Source organism: Pinus tabuliformis, chromosome 6 (genome assembly GCF_031772625.1).
Source record: "Pinus tabuliformis cultivar Carrire ecotype Pingquan chromosome 6, CPIR1, whole genome shotgun sequence".
Classification (NCBI taxonomy): Eukaryota; Viridiplantae; Streptophyta; class Pinopsida; order Pinales; family Pinaceae; genus Pinus; species Pinus tabuliformis.
In genome coordinates, this window is record NC_142292.1 from 660,035,310 (window position 1) to 660,059,541 (window position 24,232).

The 24,232-nt window shown below is 36.0% G+C and overlaps 1 long non-coding RNA gene across 3 annotated transcripts in view; it reads left to right on the plus strand.

The window, feature by feature from the left end:
- Positions 1–24,232, plus strand: part of LOC149260328 (uncharacterized) — a 184,325-nt gene that overhangs the window by 39,734 nt on the left and 120,359 nt on the right. The window lies entirely within an intron of this gene.

Sequence of the window (24,232 nt, forward strand, 5' to 3'; positions counted from 1 at the left end):
TTTCATCTCCAAAGCCTGAATGTCCATGTGTTCTTCTTCCTCGGTGACTGCAGCTTCAAGCTCTTCAATTCTCCCTTTTTTTTTTAGAGATTTGGGTTTCGTAAGCCTTATGGGCTTTTTTCAGGTCCCGGTTAGCAGACGCATTACGATTGCCCTCTCGAGTCATAGTGTTATTGTAAGTGTTGGCGTGGGTAGCGTGCGTAGAGGACATAGTGAACTTCCTAACAACACTAAGATTGTCAAGAATCGAGCAAGGAGAATGCGATGTCTTAATTTTCTGGTTGATTACCTTAGTTATAGCTGAAGGTCGAATGTTGTGGATTGAGATCTCCCACTTCGCCTTTTGAGATCCGCTGTTCCTAGCATAATAACTCTCATTTAGATTTCTCAGCTCTTTTCCCTGATGCCGATCCAGAGCCATTACTCTGCTACACTTGAGGTTGCTAGTTGAAAGCCAAGTGTCTTCACCTGCTTCTTGTTGATTGTGCCGATCATACTTTTTGTTGATTCTGCTCCCCGTTCGATATACTGCGTTCTTGTTGATGATTTTCCACCCTACCCCAAGTACTCCGTAGGCCTGTCGCTCGTTGTACCTCCGTTTGGTGTTAAGTATATTGTTAATTTGCATAAGTTACTAATGAGCCATATCCTGCAGCGCGTCTTCCGCTCTCGATTCTCCTGTAAGATCTTGCCTCGAGATGAGAGTGCACTTATTTCTAAGCTCGTATTCTGTCACGTCTTTCCAACAATGTCAGTGATCTCCATCGGATGATCGACCACGTGGCTGGTAAGGCTGTCCGTTAAGACATTTGCTTTCCGCCTAACTGCCTGTGGAACAATGCTACTGAGGGAGGAGAGATGTTTCACAATAAGTGCTGTAACCATGGTTAATCTCCAATGCTTCGTAACTTTCTCCGGTCGTGTCTCATTTTGCATTCTTCTAGTCGCAGTGATGGCCAAGAGGGAATCTTCTTCCACTATTATAGAGCCTTTTACCCAGATGGATGAGGATTTGCAACTCCTGTTCCAAGGCTGCGAATTCTGCTTCATTGTTGGTGGCTTCCCCAAGCGCTTTGCAGAAAATGTGAAGGATTTCACCTTTGTCATTACAGATGACGCCTCCAAGCCTTGCAGGACTAGGGTTAACCCTGGAGGCTCCGTCGAAATTTACTTTGCAGAACCCCAGGGTGGGATTAGCCAGGCCGAAGGAACGGGAGCTGGTCGAGAGTGGTTTGCTTGAGCCTTGTGACTCATTAGACCATTCATGCCAAACAACAACAGGATGCGAGAATCATTGGGTGTGAGCGTTTTGTCTTGCTCCGCTTTGCAGATGGTAAGCACCGTCTTTTTTAAACTGTGCATAATGACTGTTTTGATGGTTTCAAGCTGCTTGGCTTCTTTTTGAAAAATTCGTCTGTTTCTCTCTTTCCAAATGTTCTAGACTATAAAACCGGGGTAGAGCCTCCAAAGGGCGTTAACCGTATTACAACTGGAATACTTTGTGCGTCAATTTGCAATGGAGTCTTGAATGGAATCTCTGTGTCTGTCTGTCTGTTTGAATATTCCCTTCATCCATTCTCATAGATTATTGGTCCAGTCACAGTCATTAAGGAGATGGTTCATTGTTTCCTCATCCTTTTTACATAGGGGGCATCTGGAAGGCCCAATGAAACCTCTTTTCACTAAATTCTCCCTCGTAAAGATTTTACGATGCATGAGAAGCCAAAGAAAAGACTTTATCTTTGGCCAAAGTGCATTGTCCGAGACATTTGGGTACCAAGCTACTTTGTCTTCGAGGTCCTGTTGTTCGAGATACATTCTGGCCTCCTTGAGGTTGAAAGTTCCCCGTCGAGTTTACCCCACTTGAGTTGGTCTTCTTCCTGAGTGGACCAGATCATTCTCTTATTCAGAGTAGAGTTTAAGGTGCTGAGGAGGTCTATCATGTCGTCCTCTGGGGGGAGAGGCTCTAAGTTCCATTTCCTCCAGTGTTGGTTCTCGTTACTGACAGACCAATATTGATGGACTTTTATCTTGCCTGTTGCCTGAAACCATCTCTGTAGGGCAAGATAATTGAGGTTTTCTCGTTTAGGTAGTTGTTGCCATGTATCCTCCCAGAATAAAGCATTGTTGCCATTGCGAATTTCCCAAAAGAAGTGGTCCTGAATGAGGTGGTTGTTAGCTCTGACCAAATTCCAAATAGGGGAACCTTCAGGGGCATTTGTCATTCTGATCAGATCCTCAGTTTTCCAAGTTTCGGTGTATTTTCCCTTCCACAGTTTTGCCCAAGGTGTATGGGGTTCTTTGATCCAACACCACCAAAGCTTGGCTCCGTAAGCTTTGTTGATAGTGTCCGGGTCTTGCAGCTCTAAGCCCCCCAGGTTTTTGGGTTTGCATAATTTAGTCCACACTACAAGTGCCCATTTATGTTTATCTGCTTTGCTCGACCAAAGAAAGGCTTTTTGAATATTCCTAATTTTATGTATAACCATTTTTGGAGCAGAGAGGATAGAAAGCATATAAAGAGGAATGGCTTGCAGAACCGCCTTAGTCATTACAAATCTTCCTGCAAAATTCAAAATTCTGTTGGTCCAGTAATTTCCCGTCCTCTAGCCTGGAGAGCAAATGCTCCCAGTGGAGTTTCTGCCAAGGCTTGCTAGTGAGAGGAATGCCAAGATATTTAGATGGGAGGATGCGTCTTTTGAAACCAAGGATATTACTGAGGTGCTTCTGGACCGCCAAGTGGGTATGGAAGAAAAAAAAGAGAGGATTTATCCAAGTTAAGATCCAATACCAGATGCTTGGCTGAACAGGTTCAAAATGGCTTTGAAACCTTGGGCTTCCTTAACTGAAGGGGTACCATGCAGCGTGGTATCATCCGCGAATTGCTGATGAGTAGTTGTAGGAGAGTGATTCAAGGGCTGAAGACATTTGATGATATTCCTATCTTTAGTCGATTTAATGATGCGATTCAGTCCTTCCATTAAGATAACAAAAAGGAAAGGGGAGATAGGATCACCTTGACGAATGCCTATGGAAGGGAAAAAGGGGTCCGAGGGGGCGCCATTGACCAAAATAGAGAAGCTGGGAGATTTGACCATGGCCAAAATCCATTTGATCCAACACTGGGCAAAACCAAAAGCTTTCAAAATAGCTTCAAGATAATTCCAACTGACCTTATCATATGCTTTTGAGAGGTCCAGTTGAATGATCATTCCAACCTTTTTCTGAGACTGAAGGGTGTGGATCATTTCCTGTGCCAATAAAACATTGTCCATGATTTGCCTGCCTTCCACATAACCCGACTGCTCTTCTGAGATGATCAAAGGGAGAATAGGCTTTAACTTGTTGGCCATGACTTTGGAGATGATATTGTACAACACATTGCAGAAAGCTATAGTTCGAAATTTTGAACGCGTGCATGCAGCCTCTGCCTTGGGGATGAGGGCAATAAAAGTGGAGTTTATGGATTTGAGTATGGAGGAGGACCTTCTAGAGTCCTCGACTACCGCCCATATGTCCTGCTTCACTATGTCCCAGCAAGCTTTGAAGAAGTCAATGGTGAACCCATCTGGTCCCGGGGCCTTGCCATTGGCCATGTCTTTGACTGCCGCTTCTACCTCTAGAAGGGTGACCGGACGGTCTAAGGACCTGTTCTGTTCCTCTGTGATTAGCTTGGGAATAGAGGTAATGACTACATTGATAGCCTCTTGTTTGTTGATGTTCGGTTCTATAGCAATAAGACTGAAGTGGTTCCTGAGGATGGAGGCAATCTCCTGATGAGATTGAAAGGAGGTCCCCTGTTCATCCTTAAGCTTGGTTATTTTATTAGTGCATCTGTAATCCATGGCTGACCGATGGAAAAATTTGGTGTTTTTCTCCCCGTCGTTCAGCCATTGAATACGAGATTTTTGTCTCCATAAAGTCTCTTCCTGATTACATCTCTCATTCCATTTTTGCAGGAGGTTATGTTCTGTGTTAATGGAGTTCTGAGATATGTCCCCCTTGATCTAGTTGTTATGTATTAGAGTCATCTGATTCTCAAGGGCTTGCTTGTCCTCAAAGATATTACCAAAGACCTCTTGGTTCGAAGTTCGTAGCTTTGCCTTTATGTGCTTCAATCTAGCTTGGAGCTGAAACATTTTGGTACCTCTAGCGTCCAAATGCTTGTTCCACCATAGTTGGATGTTGGTGGTGAAAGTCGGATGACTGAGCCAGAATTTTTCAAAGCGAAAAGGTCTGTTTTTTGGAGTTCCAAGAATGGTTGCCTGTAAAGAGATGGGCCAATGATCCGATCCTCCAGATGGAATAATATCAGATTCCATTGTGACTCCCTCAAGGAGAATGGTGTCCGAGATCAGAAACCGATCAAGCCTAGATGCGATGAGCCTATCCCCTCCTCTCTTATTATTCCAAGTGAAAATGCCATTTTTGGGTTGGATGTCCACCAGGTTAGCCGTTCTTATGAAAGAAATGAAGGCCTCTACATCTCTGTTTAGGGTTCGAAGTCCACCCTTTTTTTCCCCAGAGAGGTAATCATGTTGAAATCGCCGCCATAGATGGCCTTAGCATTAGAGTGTCTTTGTTGCATCTTGGATAGGTTGTCCAATAGCTGTAGCTTATCCTCCAGCCTTTGGGGGTTGTAAACATTAGTGAATAAGTATATGCCAGCTTCTCCCAAGATCTACATTTCAAGGGAAATGAAAGATATGTAGGCCTCGACGTTAAGGAGTAGGGAGTGGGGGTTCCAGAAGATGGCTAAGCCCCCTTCCAGACCATTACCTTCTACCTCCAAGTGCTCCATTCTCTTTCCCAGGCTTCTACCTATCCCTTCCAACTTTATAGCCTAGAGCATTTGGTTTCTTGCAGGAAAACAATGTTCGGATTTTCTTGTGTGAAGATGGCTAAGCCCCCTTCCAGACCATTACCTTCTACCTCCAAGTGCTCCATTCTCTTTCCCAGGCTTCTACCTATCCCTTCCAACTTTATAGCCTAGAGCATTTGGTTTCTTGCAGGAAAACAATGTTCGGATTTTCTTGTGTGACTTTCTTTTTCAATAATCTTTGTTTGGTTTCGCTGTCGAGCCCGCTTGCATTCCATGAGAGTATCTTCATAGTTAAACAATAATTACGAGGAGAGAGGGAAAGCCTGAAGGGCTTTCGTCTTGCCCGAGGTGATGAACATTTCGCTGAGCTCATGGAGCGCTTCATTGTTTGTTTTTCTGCCCCGTTTCTTTCTGTGTCTTGCAGTGGAATGAGTTTGATGTAAGTTTTGTGCCTTGATGCCCAGTCCCTTTGTTGCGCCGAGATCCCTTTTCTGTCCTCTCAGGGCTGCATCCTCCCTTAATAGAAAGAGGAAGTTGAGTCTGTCAATCTCTTCCTTTGGAATGTGCTCCACTCCTTTTTGTTTCCATTGCTCAAATATGGTATTAAGGTCCATTCCTTTTTGTTCTAGAGTGTCATTTAGGTCTTGATCCTCTGTGTCCACTTCACTTAATGTCATTTCCTCGCCTCCTTTTGCGTCTTTCTTCAATTTTAGATCTCGGAGAAAATCATCAATCGAGATTGGAGTTGGCATTTGGGTGTTCTGGTTGTTCGTTTTCAGGATTTTCTGCTCAGATGTCGGTGTTTGGGTATCCTAATCTGCCATAGTTTCCTCTCCAAGCACCTCAAAGGCGTTCATAGACTTTTTGTTCGTGTTTCCTGTCTTTGGTTGGTTCCTTCTGTTGATCCGGTGTGTGTCTGTGGGTTGGACGAAACCATCCAGATTTTTGCTTGGGAGATCTTTAGCCTTCTCTACGGGCTTGTGCATGGGACATTCCTAGATCAGATGGCCATGTTCATGGCATTTTCTGCATCTGAAGGGTATTTGTTCGTATTTTATGGCTTGGAAAAATACTTCATCGCTATATTCCAACCATAGAATTTCATGGAGAGCACCTGAAACGTCCATTTCAACTCAGATTCTAGCGCAAGATGTGTACTTTTTTTGGAGGGTTGCTTCAGATGCTTCAATGAAGGTGCTCAGTTTATTGCCGATTTGTTCCAAAGCCACCGGTCTCCAGCAGTCGATAGGTAGGGAAAACAGACGAATCCAAACAGGAACATGCTTGAATGTTTCCTGTTCTGGTGCGAAATTTGGTTTCCAGGGTCTCATGTAGAGCCCTGCCGAGGCATAGAAGTAAGGGCCTCCATCAAAGATGCGGTCTCTGTCTTCAAGGTTTGCAAAGACCACCGTAAAAAATCCTTTGGCCCCCAAGTGGAGTTTAACATCTCCTTTCGGCTTCCAAGTTTGCTTGATCCATTGGCATAAGGCTTTTTCTGTGGGCCAAAATCCCATGAACTTGTAGATCACTGCATGAATAACCATATGATCCCTATAGGCTTGCAGTTCGGGGTCGGTGATGATAACCCTCAGGCTTTCTGTAGTTTTTGGCTTGCAACGCCCTTGGTCTCTTTGTTGTTTGTCTTCCGTGGCCGGTCCTTCTGGATCTAGGCCTTTCAAGGGGGAGGTTTCAGCAACCTCTGCTTCTTTGGTATTCTTTCCCGCTCCTTGAGTGGGATCTGGTTTGTCTTTTCCTTCCAGAATTTTGATGCCTTTTGTCTGGTTTGGAAACTGGGTTTCCTTAGTGTTGCCATCCAGTTTTGTCTTCTTGCTGAGCTCATTTTTCCCTGTGGTGTCTGAACCCGTGATCTGCACTCCTTCCAAAGGGCTTTTACCTTTGTCCATCATTATTTGTTTGTAGGAAGGGGCCCCATTGGCCCCCGCTTGCTTCATCCGTTGGGCCAGGGCAAGCCCCCACTGCCTTAGATCAGTGAAAAGGGCACTGCCCCCTGCCAGAGTGGGTAACATTGCACAGATTGCGATCCAAAACCCTAGGTCAGAGATTTCACATAATTCTAGTTATCCAACAAACCTTTATAATTTTGTTTTCCTCTCACTTGAATTTTATCTTTTAATTGTAAAGTGTGGATTCTCCTACAAAATTTAGGAACTGAAGGTTGAAGAACATACATGCTTCTTAAGGAAACATAGAACCGTTTAATGTCTCTAATGCTAAACAATGAACTATAATTAGATTATGCAAAGTGCTCTTGGAAACGTAATCCTAGTGATCAAACAAACCTTTGTAGTCCTTTAATTTTTATCCTTGTTGAATTTTATTTTTAGTGAGCTATCAAGAGCCGATAGTGATCAAGAGATCTCTTGAGGTGTGAATCACTTTTAGAGTGCAATATAACATTTTTCATTGTTTAAATTGCATTCTTGATTCTATACATGAATTAATGCCTTGAAAATTTCCTTGAGCACTTGGATTGTGTAGAATACACAACATAAACTTACAATTCAAATAAATGTTTGCTAGATTTCAAATGACTAAAAATATACCTAAAAATGGATCAATCTATGAGGGGAACCTATGGGACAACTACTAGACCAAGTGATAACTATGGGACAAAGACCCATTGTCACCTTAGTCAATGTCCCCTGCTCTTTACAAACTATCACTGATGGGAGGAGTCATAGTGAGATGAAATCTCTTAAAATGGTGATGTGAATGACAAGGTATGAAGTGATTTCAAAGGTCCATTCATGAAGGGACTCAATTAAGGGCTCAATGTTTGCGAGAAGCAAAAGGCTCTCTGAGAAAGACCTAGGAGGAAAATCTAGACTTAGGGTTTGATATTTTCAATGATGATGAACATGCCTAAGACTTCCAAGATGATATAGGACCTCTCAAGAATCTTTGTAAGATGATTAGACACCTTTAATAGACTCTCTATCCTTGAAAGACCAAACTAGGGCTTACGCCAGACCTAGGTTTTTAGGATATCTGTGGGAGGAGATTACTCCAAAGTTTTCACTAGGTCAAGGTAAGACAAAAGAAAATGTCTCTTAGGGATTATTTCACTAAATACTAAGCTCATATGACCCTCAAGAGAGCCACCTATCTAAGAGATTAAAGGGAGGTTACCTTTCTATGGCATCAAAATTTATGGAGAATCCACGTTGGAACTCAACCACATTTTGAGATATTCTAGAGAAAACACTAAGAAAGAGGTCTATCCAAACGGTTTCTCCAAATTCCTTCTCTAATGAAATTCGCGAGATGCCCTAGCTAGCCTTCTAAAGAAGAGGGGCCAAAAATTTGGAGAGAAAAGAAGAAATTTGTGGGTGAAGTTTAAAGATGACCATCAAGGGATTTAATTAGTGCCTAGACCATTGGGTGTATGGAGTTATAGATGCTTTAGATGAGCTAATTTGAACCTTGAAGAATCCAAAAGTAGAAGCCATAACTTCCACTTTCAACAATTTACCTGTTTAAGCAAGGTCAATGGAGTTTCATGGACAAATTACAATAATTCTCCACTAGGAACATTCATTTCATATTATCAATGAGTAACACATGCAAAATTTCCCAAGATCACAAATTTGAACCATATTCAATAAATTAGGGCACAAATCTTCACCATGAGAACAAATTCCATGCATTAAACATTACATAGAGATATTCAACAATAAGAAGCACTTACTAGACAATATGAAGTATATCCATCCATCAAACCATGAAAAAGAAGCTCCAAAATGATGCCAAACCAACTCCAAATGTCAAAGTGCATCTATGCACATCCAAAACAATCACAATTTGCACGTTTGAATGCTTCCAAATAGTGTGAAAATCCCAATTTATCATGCTCTCTCACAATGGGAGAGAGTTCTATTTATATGAGACCTCAAAGAGGTCAAATTCCTAATCTATGCCCCTAACATTATTTTAATATGCAAAAATATGTCCTTAGGGACAAGCCCCACCAAGTAGCTTTTAAAATTATGAATTAACCATTCAATAGTAGGCCAAAATGATGACATCGTGATCAAATAAGGTCGTTGGAAGGCCATGTGGGGTCCTCTTAAGTGCCATGATGAGAGAGAGGGTTCCCCTAAATGATGCATAAGGGGATGGATGCTCGATGTCCAAGTCGTGGTGCTCCAAAGTGGCTCTGGGGCACAAGTACTGGTCTTATGGGTATCTTGGTAAAAGATTAGCCTGTGGATTGCTCCAAATGAGGACTCTGAAGATGGTGCATGCCCTCTCATGTCTCAAAAGTGAGACAAACCTCCTTTGGGCCTCGAATCAATTGCCAAACCATGTGTACACTTCTAAGTCGGTTAGGGGCAATGTTAGTCCAACTGCATCATCTCGTGAATGATGTGGGGCAATGAACAAGTTTTAAATGTGTTGATGTGTTGAGGGTGCCCATGAGATGAAATAATGTTCTGTCACATGACAGAGTCCGATGGCTCTCAACGAATCCGTTAAGTGTTAATAGGATCCTTTGGTGGGCTTGGACCCCAAATAAGTTGGCTAGTGCATGATGAAACCAACTGCTAATCCTGTATAATGCGTCTCTTCACCATCGGATACAATAATTCATTAGTGCATCTAAGTGTACCAAGTTTGTTAATCAAGGGCACAAATGAGGGCTTCATAATGGGTTTCCCTTCCAAATTTTGGGATTTGAGCATGTAATAGTGTTACCTCCCTAGGTAGGAGTGGCTAATAAACAACCCTATTAGGTGTTCCCAACCCCTAAAGGGAAAGACACGTTCAATGTACATCCTTCAAGTGGTAGAGGTCATGTGAGTAATGATGAGGTGGATTGGGACACATGGGTCTCTAGGCCAAATGTTGTGGGTTCAAGAGTGGAAATGATGAAGGATGTCCGCATATTTGAGTGCATAGATGTAGGAGAGAGCAATTGTGGTACATGAGTTAACCCGGCTTTTGTTTTTTCACCCTTCTTCATTTTCCTTTTTCCTTTTCTTGATTTTCTTTAATTATATTGCTCGGGGCTGGAAGAGATGAGAGCATGTTGTATATGATGTAAGCAGTGATTACTCCCATAAGGTGGGGCAGTTCATTGCTCAGTAGGAGTTAGGACATGCATGTGTTTTTTAATGATGCGGGGGGCACTCATAGGGGCCCTTGGAACCAGGGTGATGGCCATAATGAGAGGGTAGAGCTCATGTTTTCCTTTTGCCCACATGCTATTTTTAATGTCCCAACCATATTTTGCATTTTGTTATATTATTTTCTTTTATATGTGGCCATGATATGCTTTAATTTTTTAATAAACAACCCTATTAGGTGCTCCCAAACCCTAAAGGGAAAGACACGTTCAATGTACATCCTTCAAGTGGTAGGGGTCATGTGAATAATGATGAGGTAGATTGGGACACATGGGTCTCTAGGCCAAATGTTGTGGGTTCAAGGGTGGAAATGATGAAGGATGTCCACATATTTGAGTGCATAGATGTAGGAGAGAGCAATTGTGGTACATGAGTTACTCGAGCCTTTGTTTTTCCACCCTTCTTCATTTTCCTTTTTTTGATTTTCTTTAATTATGTTGCTCGGGTCTCGAGGAGATGAGAGCATGTTGTATATGATGTAAGCAGTGATGACTCCCTTAAGGTGGGGCAGTTCATTACTCACTAGGAGTTAGGAGTTAGGACATGCATGTGTTTTTTAATGATGCGAGGGGCACTCATAGGGGTTCTCAAGAGGGTAGAGCTCATATTTTCCTTTAGACCACATGCTATTTTTAATTTCCCAACCATATTTTGCATTTTGTGATCTTTTTTTTTATATGTGGCCATGATATGCTTTAATTTTTTTAACTGCTTTAATATTATTGGAATGACATTTCATTTAAAAATTTCATATCGTATTGTAGGGGTATTTTTAATTTAAGATGAGAAATACTCTTCATCTTTGAAATAAAATAATAGGAAAGCTAAAATATGTCATTACTACATTACTATTTAATCTCATCTCAATACATTTACTTTCACACTACCTAAATTACATTAAATTTTATTAAATAAAATATCATCCAATATATATTAAAGACATATAATCCTATATATGTATTAAAGGTAAACATCATTGTGATATTAAACAATGTCTTAAATGAAACAAACTCATACAAATGGTTGCCGTTTCTTGAGCTTGAAAATGAATTATGTGAAAAAATCTTCGAGAGTTCCACGAATTTCTTTACACAGTTCATCCAAAAGAAATTATGACTTACTCTAACACTTTAGCAGTTGTCTATAATGAGACTTTTTGGAAGCCTTTCCGGTAGATTTTTCCGGTCAAAATCCGGCAGCAATTTATTGGAATCGCAAGTTTGATCGCTAGTTTCTGCACAATCAAAGCGTCCCAGGGGTTTTTCAGGGCGCTAAATCCAAATATGCAGTTAAAAAACCATTTTAACGGCAACAAATCAAGATTTAATCTCAATTTCTTCCGTCGGATTCTGTCACCGGAATCTCCAAAATGTCGCATTATAGGCAACTCCAACACTTTATACTCACATAGTCATGCAAATTGGTTTAAAGCCAACCAAAAAAGAACAGGCAAAATATAAAACCACTATACACACAAATATATATACAATACTTCACATTTTCTCTTTTGTGTTCAAGCTAACTAAACCACATATAGTACAAAAGGTAATCATCACTATGTTACAATCAATTAAGTAGAACAAACCGAAGGAACTTTCAATGCTTAAAATTATCTGCAAAATGAAATATTCGCATATTTTTTTGAGAACAAATTTGTTAAAGTTTTTTAATTAAGCTAATGTACATATAAATTTGGAAATAAAATTTATATATAATATGCTGAACTAAAAAGTAAAAGTTAAAAGTTAAATTTATTGGAGATTTAAATTGTTTTTAATTGAAAACTATGTTAATAACATCAAATTATTTCAATGTTATTCATAAAAAAAATAGTTTAATTGGACTTAAAAAAAATATTATTAGTAAGTGTTTTTTACATCTTAATATGAATGAGAAAGAGATAAATTTATTCATATTTCAATATAGAAATGATAAGTGTCATAAAAAATATTCGAGAAAATATTCATTTTAATATATAAATATTTATTTAGATGTAAAAAGTATTGAAAATTATTATAATATAATAGGTGTTTTGGTAGACTCTAGTGTTTAATATAGAAATGATGCCTACATCTTTAAAAACATATTAATAATCAAATATTTTTTTATTTTTTATTTTTATTTTTTATTTTTTCTTTTCTCCCTATTTACATTAAATAAAATACTTTAATATTATATATATATATATATAACAATTAAAAATAAAATATTTTTGATAACTAAAATATTTTTTTATGTTTAATATAGAGAATTCAATGTTTAATATAGAGAATTCAATGCATCTTTGGTAATAAGAGGAATTGTCTGGATATGGATATACAATTTACATTTGGTATGCTCCAAAAAATATTCGAGAAAATATTCATTTTAATATATAAATATTTATTTAGATGTAAAAAGTATTGAAAATTATTATAATATAATAGGTGTTTTGGTAGACTCTAGTGTTTAATATAGAAATGATGCCTACATCTTTAAAAACATATTAATAATCAAATATTTTTTTATTTTTTATTTTTTCTTTTCTCCCTATTTACATTAAATAAAATACTTTAATATTATATATATATATATATAACAATTAAAAATAAAATATTTTTGATAACTAAAATATTTTTTTATGTTTAATATAGAGAATTCAATGTTTAATATAGAGAATTCAATGCATCTTTGGTAATAAGAGGAATTGTCTGGATATGGATATACAATTTACATTTGGTATGCTCCATACACATATATAAAAAATACCTTTTTAAAATATAAAATTTTTAGAAATATTTACCATTTAAAGAATTAGATATACTTTAATTATTTAATTAAATTTATAATTAAAATCTATGTATTTCAATTATTTACTTATAACTTAAATAACATAACAAACAAAAATAAAATATTTAAAGAATTAGATATACTTTAATTATTTAATTAAATTTATAATTAAAATCTATGTATTTCAATTATTTACTTATAACTTAAATAACATAACAAACAAAAATAAAATATTTTTGATAACTAAAATATTTTAATTGCATACTATTTAAAGGGGTTTTTTTATGTTTAATATAGAGAATTCAATGCATTTTTGGTAATAAGAAGAATTGTCTAGATATACAATTTACATTTGGTATGCTCCATACACATATAAAAAATACCTTCTTAAAATAATTTTTTTTTAAAAATATTTGCCATTTAAATGATTAGATATACTTTAATTATTTAATTAAATTTATAATTAAAATCTATCTACTTTAATTATTTACTTATTACTTAAATAACACTTGCACAAACCTCTCTCCCACTAATATTTTTCCTTTAAAAAAATAACCCAGCTTGAGACATGGAAGCCACGGTAATTTCATCCACGGGAGCACCTTATAGACTAAATGTTATCAGAAACAACTTATATGTTGAGCAAGTGTATTTAAATTGTTGTATTTCATATGAGATTTTTTTGTTGTATTTAACATGGAATTTTTTATTCTATTTTGTATATGGACGTTAAAGTTAAAATTTTTATATTGATAGTAAATTTAGAATATACTTCATATTTATAACAAATAAATAAATAAATAAAATAATAAAATAAAATATATTATATCATATTATATTATAGTATCATATTTATAACAAATAAATCAAATATTTAATAAAATAAAATAAAATATATCATATTTATAACAAATAAAAAGAAGTTATTCGATAACATAAAATCAAATATATTATAATAAGGTTAAAACATTATATTTATAACCAATAAATAAAATATTTAACAAAATAAAATCAAATAAATAAAATATTTAATAAAATAAAATAAAATATATCATGATATGGTATTATATTTATAACAAGTAAAAAAAGGTTATTTAATAAGATAAAATCAAATATATTATAATAAGGTAAAATTTTTATTGTAAAAATAAAATAAAAATAAGAGTGTAGATTTTGATTATATTCCATATGGATAAAAATAATGTAATTTTCAATTTTATAATTAGTGTTCTTACCTAAAATTTATTTAAGATTTTAAAAATAACCCATTTTAAAAAAAACAAACTATCTGCAAAATTTAAATCAAAATCATAAATCATACAACTTTTTTATATAAAGATTTACCATCAAATTCAACTCATGTGTTAGTAAACTTTACTTGATAAAACTATGATGAACGAAAACACCATTAAATCACCGGACGTTAGGGTTTAAGCAAAATTATAAACTGTCCCTTGAGCGTTACGAACATACAGTTCTAGAAAACGCATTTTCTAGGTATTATATTTCCAGTGGGTGTCATGGCTGCTCATTCTATGACCCTTTGCGGGTGTTTAGTAAACATGACCACGTCGTCCATGTAGAGAGCAGAGAGCAAAAGCCCTGCGAAGGTGTTGCTCATCGGAGACACTGCAGTGGGTAAAACTAGCTTACTTTTGTGGTTCATCGAGGATAAATTTTCTGGAAGTCGGAAACCCATGATGGGAAAATCACTACATAGTGGTTTATTTGTGAAGGAGACCATGACGAAGATATGACTAGAGGTCTGAGACTCTACTGGACAAGAAAATTATGAGAGAGTGACTCCTTCGTAGTACCATGGAGTCGATGCAGCCATCGTCGTGTATGACATTACAAACATCGATTCGTTTGTGAGCGCAAAGGAATTGGTCGATGAAGTGAAGGAACGTATGAATCCCAGGCCTCTCATAATTCTAGTTGGGAATAAGATGGACTTGGAATTAAAGAGAACGGTGTCTTGGTTCCACTAAGAAGTTTATGCCTATGAAAATGACGTGTTGTTCAATGAAACTTCTGCCAATACTGGTTAAAGATGAGTGAATTAATGTCCACACCTAAAGGTAGAGTGGTGAAACACGTTGAGAACAGATAGAAGCGTTTTTTTCCTATTTGTGCTTCTAAATTTTCAACCATTTTCAGAACCAATAATTCAATGTAATGGTATGTTCAATGTATAATTTCTATAAACTTGGTCTGTTTAAACTAAGCTCTAATGTAACACTGTAAGAAATATTTTTTACTGTAACTTGGATTTTCAAAAAAAACTTCAAGATTTTCTTAAAAGCATGCCAGAATTTATATAAACTTGGTATGTTTAAACTAAGCTCTAATGTATAGAGTAAACACTGCAAGAAATACTCTAAAAGTATACTTAAATCATCATCTAATATATACCATATACCCTACAATAACATAACACTTAATATTAATACGACTAATAATATTAATATTAATATAATTGTTTTTTTTGTTGTTAATTAACTAATTTACCAATTACAGTTATATTTAACTATGCAAAAAAATAATAATAAAAAAACTAAAAGTAAAATCGAACTTTTTTTTACATGAAAAACTAATCTTAGATCTTTTATTTTACACATTTCATATCAATTTCATCACTTTCATGTTCGCTTCCATATTCAATTGATCTACATTTTATATCACTTCCATTACTAATTAATCTACCTACTAGGGGGACAAATATAGAGTCTAACTTACATTCACACATTATTAGATGCATTTTCATACCCATATATCGAAATGAAATTGGTATGAGTTAAGCTTAACTGTAAGTGTATATTTCATTTTAAGTTATTTTTTTCAAAAACAAAAAACATTAATTAACACCTAAGGATTGAATCTCTTCCCAGTACAACAAAAAAAACGTTATTATATATCGAACATGCCATTACATTGAATTATTGGTTCTGAAAATGGTTGAAAATCTAAAAGCACAAATAGGAAAAAAACGCTTCTGTCTGTTTTCCACATGTTTCACCACTTTATCTTTGGGCGTGGACATTAATTCATTCATCTTCACCCATCTGGCAACTTGATAGAAAATCTCTTTAACATTGTAACCCATATTAGCAGAAGTTTCATTGAACAACACACCATTTTCACAGGCATAAGCTTCAGAATGGAATTGGGACATCATTCTTTTTAATTCCAAGTCGCTCTTATTCCCCACGAGAATTATGAGGGGCTTGGGATTCGTACGTTCCTTCACTTCATTTATCAATTATTTTGGACTCGCAAACGAATTGATGTTTGTAATGTCATACATGACGGTCGCTGCATCAACTCCATGGTATTGCGAGGGAGCCACGCTCACATAATTTTCTTGTTCAGTGGAGTCCTAGACCTCTAGTCCTATTTTCGCCATGACCTCCTTCACAAATAAACCATTGTATAGTGATTCTCTCATCGTGGGTCTCCGACCTCCGGAAAATTTATCCTCGACAAATCGCGAAAGCAAGTTGTTTTTTTCCACTACAGTGTTTCCGAGGAGCAGCACTTTCATAGGGCTTTTGCTCTCTGCCATCTGCTTGGACGACGCGACCATGTTTACCAAACACCTGCAAAGGGTTATAGAATGGACACCATGACAGACGCTGTGAATATAATATCTGGAAAAGGCTTTTCCTGGGACTGTATGCCCCTAACACTTGAGGGGCAGTTCACGATTATATTAAAGCTCTAGTGTTTGGTGATTTAGTAATATTTCTCGTTCGTCATATTTTTAGAAGTGAAGTTCACTGACATATGAGTTTGACTTAGTGATAAATTTTTATATAGAAAAGTTACGTGATTTATGATTTTGATCCAATGATAAATTTTAGTTTGTTTTTTGGGCCGGAATGATTATTTTTATATTTCTAAATAAATTTTAAGAAAGAATACCATTTATAAAATATTATTTTTATTCATATGAAATATTATCAAAATTTATAATTATTTTTATAATAATTTATTTTTCTAGAATAACTTTTTTTTATTTGTTATAATATGATACCATATTAGTATGATATATTTGATTTTATTAAATAATTTTTTTATTAGTTATAAATATTTGTTATAATATGATACCATATTATAATATGATATATTTGATTTTATTAAATAACTTTTTTATTGGTTATATATATTGGGTTGTCTAAATTTACAATCAATATAAAAAATTTAGCTTGATTTATGATTTTGATCCAATGATAAATTTTAGTTTGTTTTTTCGACGGGAATGGTTATTTTTTATATTCCTAAATAAATTTTAAGAGAGAATACGAATTATAAAATTATAAAATATTATTTTTATTCATATAAAGCATCATCAAAATTTATAATTATTTTTATAATAATTTATTTTCTGCCATAACTTTTTTTATTTGTTATAAATATAATACCATATTATAATATGATATATTTGATTTTATTTAAAATCTTTTCTATTGGTTATAAATATTAAGTAGTCTAAATTTACAATCAATATAAAAATTTTAGTTTTGTTATCAATATTCAAAACGTAATAAAAAAATTCGTATTAAATATATTGTTCCACATAATAGTTAGCCGCTACAGTGCTCCCATAGATTTAATTACAGATTGATCATGTGTAGAGAGGGACCAAATTCTTTAAATTGTAAACATTTTTTAAAATTTTACATTTTAAAAAGAAATTTTGACTTTGATAACTTTGCTTCTTTATATATGTGTGTGTATGGGGCTCATATCAAATGTAAACTATATTTTAATACATATTCTTCTTATTACAAAACATGCATTGAATTCTCTTTATTAAACATAGAAATTTTTTGAGTATCATGCAATTGAAATATATATATATATATATATATATATATATATATATATTATTTAAGGTAAATATAGAAATATTGTATTTCAATATTTTTTTGGTTATTAATATGTTTTTAAATATGCTAGGCATAATCTCTATATTAAACACTAGAGTCCACAAAGGAACCTATTATATTTTTTTTACTTCCAATACATTTTACATATTTATACATATATGTGATATTGAAATATAATTCTTTCTCAAATATTTTTTTTCCATATATATGTAGATAAAATAAAGATATACATATAAAGGACACTTATCAAATTTATCTTAAACAATGAATCAATTTATCTCTTTCGCATTAAGATGTAAAAACCACACACTAATAATAATTTTTTTCACGCTGCAATTACTTCTTTTATATACAAAATTCATATAAATATTTTTTTTGTAAGCTTAGCAGTACCTTTCATTCATTCATCTATAAACATACAAGTTACAAATATATAAGTCGTTTAGTGGCCTCAACTTGCCGAGTGGAAAACCAGATCTGTTAGTCACTGAATCACATTATAAGCCATCCAAAACATAAATAGTTTGATTCTATTTAACCAAGCCCTAAAAGGTTCATAGTCTGGAAACCAATTAGTAAGCATAACACTAAAATCATAAATGTTACTTGACATATACAACCAAAATTAAGCCAAAATTAACAAGCATAACTTCAACCAACTAATCATCTGACGATTCCACGGAGAGGGATCTTTAGCACTTGATCCTAGCAATTTAGATTGCGAAAGACATGGGATATGCCTCTTAATGCGTCCCAGGTGAGCATTTTGATGAGTAATATATAATTTGTGTTTCTGTTTGCTCGCGATACTCTGAGTATCTAGGCAGTAATCACTGGCGGCTTGGGCCCGGTCACTGGTGGATTTCACTGCTTTTACTTGTGATATATTTTTACCTTTTTACTACAAGTCTAATTGCTTTGTTTTATAGTTTTACGATTGATCTACTTGATATATAAATCACTGGTGTTGAGTTTGTGCATTTCGCGCATTATTTCTTATTATTGTTGATTGGTTTAATTTATTTATGTCGTAAATTGATTCAATTATTAGATAAGAGTTATTTTCTGTTAATTGAGAGCTAGAGTATTATTGGTTAGATCAGGGGTATTACTGTTATGCAGAAGTTTTTATTCAGCTGAAAGAGCTTTGTTACTGCTACAGTGAACTCGGTTGATGTGGTTATGGCTTGTAATTGCAATTAGAGAGTTTTGATGAAGATTGAGTTTTGATGCTTGAATGGTTTAATCTCTTTGAAGTTACAAGTTTGGTAGTTTATGGTTTGATCCGTTTACTCTTGTATTGAAATCAATAAGTTATCTTAAAGCATTACTTTTTGTAGATACAACGATTTCCATCACTTGCACATACTGTGTACACTCTTGAAACAAAAAGACTTACACAGGTTGATAATTAATGTGAGGCATTTAGGAGTTCTAAATGACATCTTATATGCGCCCAACATTTTGGTGTCATTGCCGGGGAGAGTGTTTCTATTTCCCAAAAGGTGATATATGTTTGATATTTGTTTGCTGTGAAAGGATTGGGTATTAAAACCGGAAGGTAAGAACCTGCATACGAGCAAGTAAAGTGCTTGCTCTTTTGCCCGCTTTTTCAGCAAAATTGCATAGGAATTGTAGTAGAAATAAATGTTTGATGTTTGTTTGCTATGAAAGAATTGGGTACTAAAAATGGAAGCTAAGAACCTACGTACGACCAAGTAAAGTGCTTGATCCTTTGCTCTATTTTCAGCGAAATTGCGTAGGAATTGAAGTAGAAATAAATGTTTGTATTTCTGTATGAATGACTAATAAGAAAAGAGTAGAAAAAAGATATAATTCCTCCGCCCAGATCTGAAAAAATCTATGGGATCGTTGACCCTTGGGCGATCAACCTTCATTGACGAAATCATAAGAAAAGCTGAGTCTCAGTCATCAGTAGGACCTCGAACCATTTTGACAAAAAAATCCTACTGTAGCGCTTCAGACCGTAGGATCACCATTTGTAGCTGACGCTGAGATTCACAACAAGACTGAAGGGTCTGAACGAAGTTTTCTGAACACTGAAAATTTACTGCCTAGCCCTTTACAAGAAGGGAATTCTTGCAATCTTCGTGAAGGAGAAGGAGAAACAGGTAGTACTGAAAAGATTAAATTATCAGAACGCAAATCTCCTGAAGTGGTTGAAAATAGGACACCCAATATTCCTAACCAAGGTAGTGTTCTTAAAATCATTCTAAAAGTCTCTTCTCAACCCTAGGAACAAATCTCCAGCTCCGGAAATCCCTGAAGGATATTGGCACATTTTTTAGCAAATGGCTCATAATCAACAACAGCCTCAGACCTCTACATTACAATACCCTATTGTTGATACAACTATCAATGCTCCCATGAAAGCTATTCCATTATAGAATATTCCTACCTTTCATGGGCTAACTTTAGAGGATCCTGATGCATTCCTTTTTGAATTTGATGTTTTATGTAGGGGATATGATTACACTACCAACCTTAGAAGCTGAAACTGTTCCCCTCTACTTTGAAGGGAGCAACTTTGCGTTGGTTTATGGGGCTTGGTGGAGGTACCATTACTGACTAGGACCAAATGAAAACAACCTTTCTAAACAAATACCAAGATTATTTTCGAACTAGAGAACTGAAGGATGAAATCTTTCAAATGGTAGCTAAGACTAACGAGACTCTTGAAGAATATGTAGAACATTTTCAATATAATCTGCAAAGATCTCCTTATGAAAATTTTCCTCCTGAAGTTCTTAAAACTACGATGATCAAAGGTATGAAAGACCAATGGGTAGAAACACTGAATTTAATGGGGAAGGGTGATATTTATCAAGAGGATTATGACGATATTATATAATTGTGCATCAGGTGCTCCAGAGGTAGTACAAGGCTGAAACCAATCGGACGTGATGCGATCACTAGAGACAGCAGAGCCTCAGGAGGAAGCATTACACGAGTTGAAATCGGTAATCTGCTGGAAGATTTCAAGACTGATGTCTTGGGAACCTTGACGACAAAATTGGATATAATGCAAGCCAAACAAAAGTAGGGCGATGCAGAACAAAATCTGGCTATTTTTTGTCCATGTTGCAGAAAGAAACATAATCATAGAGAATGTTCGTTAGATATGATACAAACATGTGCCACTTGCACTAAGGATCATGCTACAGAAAGTTGTCCATCGCTTCTTGGATTAAAATCAATTTTCAAGGAAGCATAAGAGGCAGTGGAACCATTATATCTGTTGAACTAGTGCCGTCAATGGAAAGCACGTCCGACAGGAATGCCTATAGAACCATCTTCGTTCTTTCCTTCTTCGCAATTTAATTCTCAGCAGTATTCAGGGGCAGCATGGCAGAACCAGCCACCTTTCTCTACTTGGCCACCTTAAGCATTTTCTATGCCCCCATGGCCCAACCAATCAAATCCAAACAATAATTGGCCAAATTCCTCTTACGCTCCACCATTATGGCAGAACACCCTGTATTCCTCTCAATGATCTCCTTCTACCTCACAAAATCAGAACTGGCAATGATTCGCAAACCAGCCTATGGGAACAGTTTCTCTGCCTCAACCAACCTTACCAACGCCTTACACATTGCAACAAAATCGTCAACCTAATATACGGTCACAACTCCCAGCTCAACCACATTCGAATCCTAACAACAGACCGATCCAGTTTGGACCCTGAAGTTGAGTCGAGAGAATGTAATGAACTTAAGTTAAGATCTGGACGCGTAATTGCTCTAAATGAGGACAAAAATCTGCAACCTGAAGTTAAAGAAACGCATCTGAATAAGCCTTCGACTGTAGATAACCAGCAAACAAAACAGGGAGAAGATACAGTCAGGTAGAAAGATCCCAAACAAATCATAATTACTTCTCCCTCGTTCCTAGAAAGATTGATAATACCTCAACCAATTGAATATCCTGACTTTGATCTTCTGGGTGAACTAAAAAATCTCTGTATAAAAATACCCCTCCTCCAGGCCATTCAAGATATTCTAATATATGCTAAAACCATTAAAGAGTTGTGTGCAAAGAAGTCTGTGAGGAAAACAAAAATAACACCAACTGTCCATGTCGTTGGAACTTTGTCTGATTTATTACTAGGCAAAGAGACACCTGTAAAATACGAAGACCCGGGGAATCCCATTGTCACAGTCCAAATAAATGGCCACTCTTTTCCCAATGCTTTAGTTGAGTTAGGGGCAGAAACTTGCGGAGTGCTTGGCATCACAACCTTAGAACCAACCACTACCTTGCTGGAACTTGTGGACTGTTCAGTCGCTAAGCTATAAGGAACATTACAAGATGTGATGGTTTCTGTGGACTCTTGGGAATATCTGGAATATTTTTTTATTATCAACCCCAGAAATCGACTATATGGACATCCCTTAATACTGGGAAGGCCTTGGCTAGCAACAGCTGATGCTTATATAGGCTGCCGAACAGGCAGTATGACCATAACCAGAGGAAATGCTATTAAGAATCTAGCTTTATACCCTCCTGCTCAGCGAAGCCTGACCATTGTAAAAACTCGGAAACAACCAACAACATATTTAAAAGAAAATATTTGTTCATCGCTGATTGTGGCAGATGCGCTTGAATTCAAAAATCAAATAGAAGATGATGCCATTAACACCTTTATCAATCACCCTGCTGCAGTGTCTAAATTTGAGATGTCACATGATTGAGGCAGTCCCTGACAATGAGATTGAAGAAGATTCCTTGAGAGACATCAATGACCAACCGATACCAACAACCACTGTCTATAATAGCAAGCCTATTGAAATTGAGCAAGGGAAAATCCTGAACATTAACCGTAATGTGAGTAATGACTAGCAACAAAAACTTATCCAAGTCCTTAGGAAATAGAAAGGGGCTTTTGCATGGGACTACCCAGACATGAAAGGGATTGACCCTCAATTATGCATGCACCACATCTACACTGAAAAAGATACAAGGCCCATTCGACAACCACAACGTAGATTAAATCCTAATCTAAAGGATATTGTGAAAGAAGAGCTTCAAAAACTATTAGATGTGAATTTTATTTATCCTATATCTGACAGTGAATGGGTTTCTCCATTAGTATTTGTCGCTAAAAATAATGGAAAATGGCGGATATGCGTTGACTACAGAGAACTCATAAAAGCGATGCAAAAATACCATTTTCCCCTTCCATTTATCCATCAGGTCCTTGATACACTGGCAGGAAAGAAATTCTTCTCTCTCTTGGATGGCTTCAGTGGCTACAAACAAATTGAAATTGCCCCTGAAGATCAGGATAAAACTACTTTCACCTGCCCCTGGGGAACATTCGCTTACAGGGTATTGCCTGACAGTGAATGGGTTTCTCCATTAATATTTGTCCCTAAAAATAATGGAAAATGGCGGATATGCGTTGACTATAGAGAACTCATAAAAGCGATGCAAAAAGACCATTTTCCCCTTCCATTTATCCATCAGGTCCTTGATATACTGGAAGGAAAGAAATTCTTCTCTTTTCTGGATGGCTTCAGTGGCTACAAACAAATTGAAATTGCCCCTAAAGACCAGGATAAAACTACTTTCACCTGCCCCTGGGGAACATTCGCTTACAGGGTATTGCCTTTCGGATTGTGCAATGCACTTGCTACATTCCAAAGAGCCATACTCAGTATTTTTGCAGACTTGATAAATGAAGGAGTGGAGGTATACATGGACGATTTCACACCCTATGGGAATGACTTTGATCAGGCATTACAAACACTGGAGAAAGTCCTAGAACGGTGTATTGCTACAAGGCTATGCTTAAGTCATGAGAAGTGTCATATAATGATGACAGAAGGCCTGATTCTGGGTCATTCCATTTCAGCAGCTAGAATTCAGGTAGATCCATCAAAGATACAGGGAATCCTCTTATTAGCTACTTCCTGCACTCAAACAAAGGTACGTAGTTTTTTGGGATTTTCTGGATATTATCGTAGATTTATAAAGAACTTTTCACAAATTGTTGCACCTTTATATGCCTTGACAGGAAATGTTGATTTTATATGGAATGATAAATGTGACACTGCCTTCACAGATCTGAAACGGTTAGTATCGACAACACTAATATTACGAGGCCCAAATTGGGATATACCTTTCTAGATTTCATCAGATGCATCAAATACAACCATTGGAGCTATTCTTGGCCAAGAAGAAGACAAGAAATCTTACGCTATATATTACATCAGCAAAAGCCTTACCCTTGCTAAGTTGAATTATATAGTAACGGAAAGGAGTTTCTAGTTGTTATTTATGCTATAAACAAATTTATACACTATATAACTGGATATCCTGTATTTTTGTATACTGATCACTCTGCCGTTAAATATTTAGCCAACAAACCAAATACAAATGGAAGAGTGACTCATTGGTTACTACTTTTGCAGGAATTTGACATAACTATAAGGGATCGACCAGGGAAGGAAAACCTTGTGGCAGACTTCCTCTCCCAAGTGCCAAGAACAGATGATACAGTGGTAGTAGATGATCAGTTCCCGGATGAACATTTGTTTGTTGTGGTCGTAAAAACACCATGGTATGGTAGGGAAGGAATT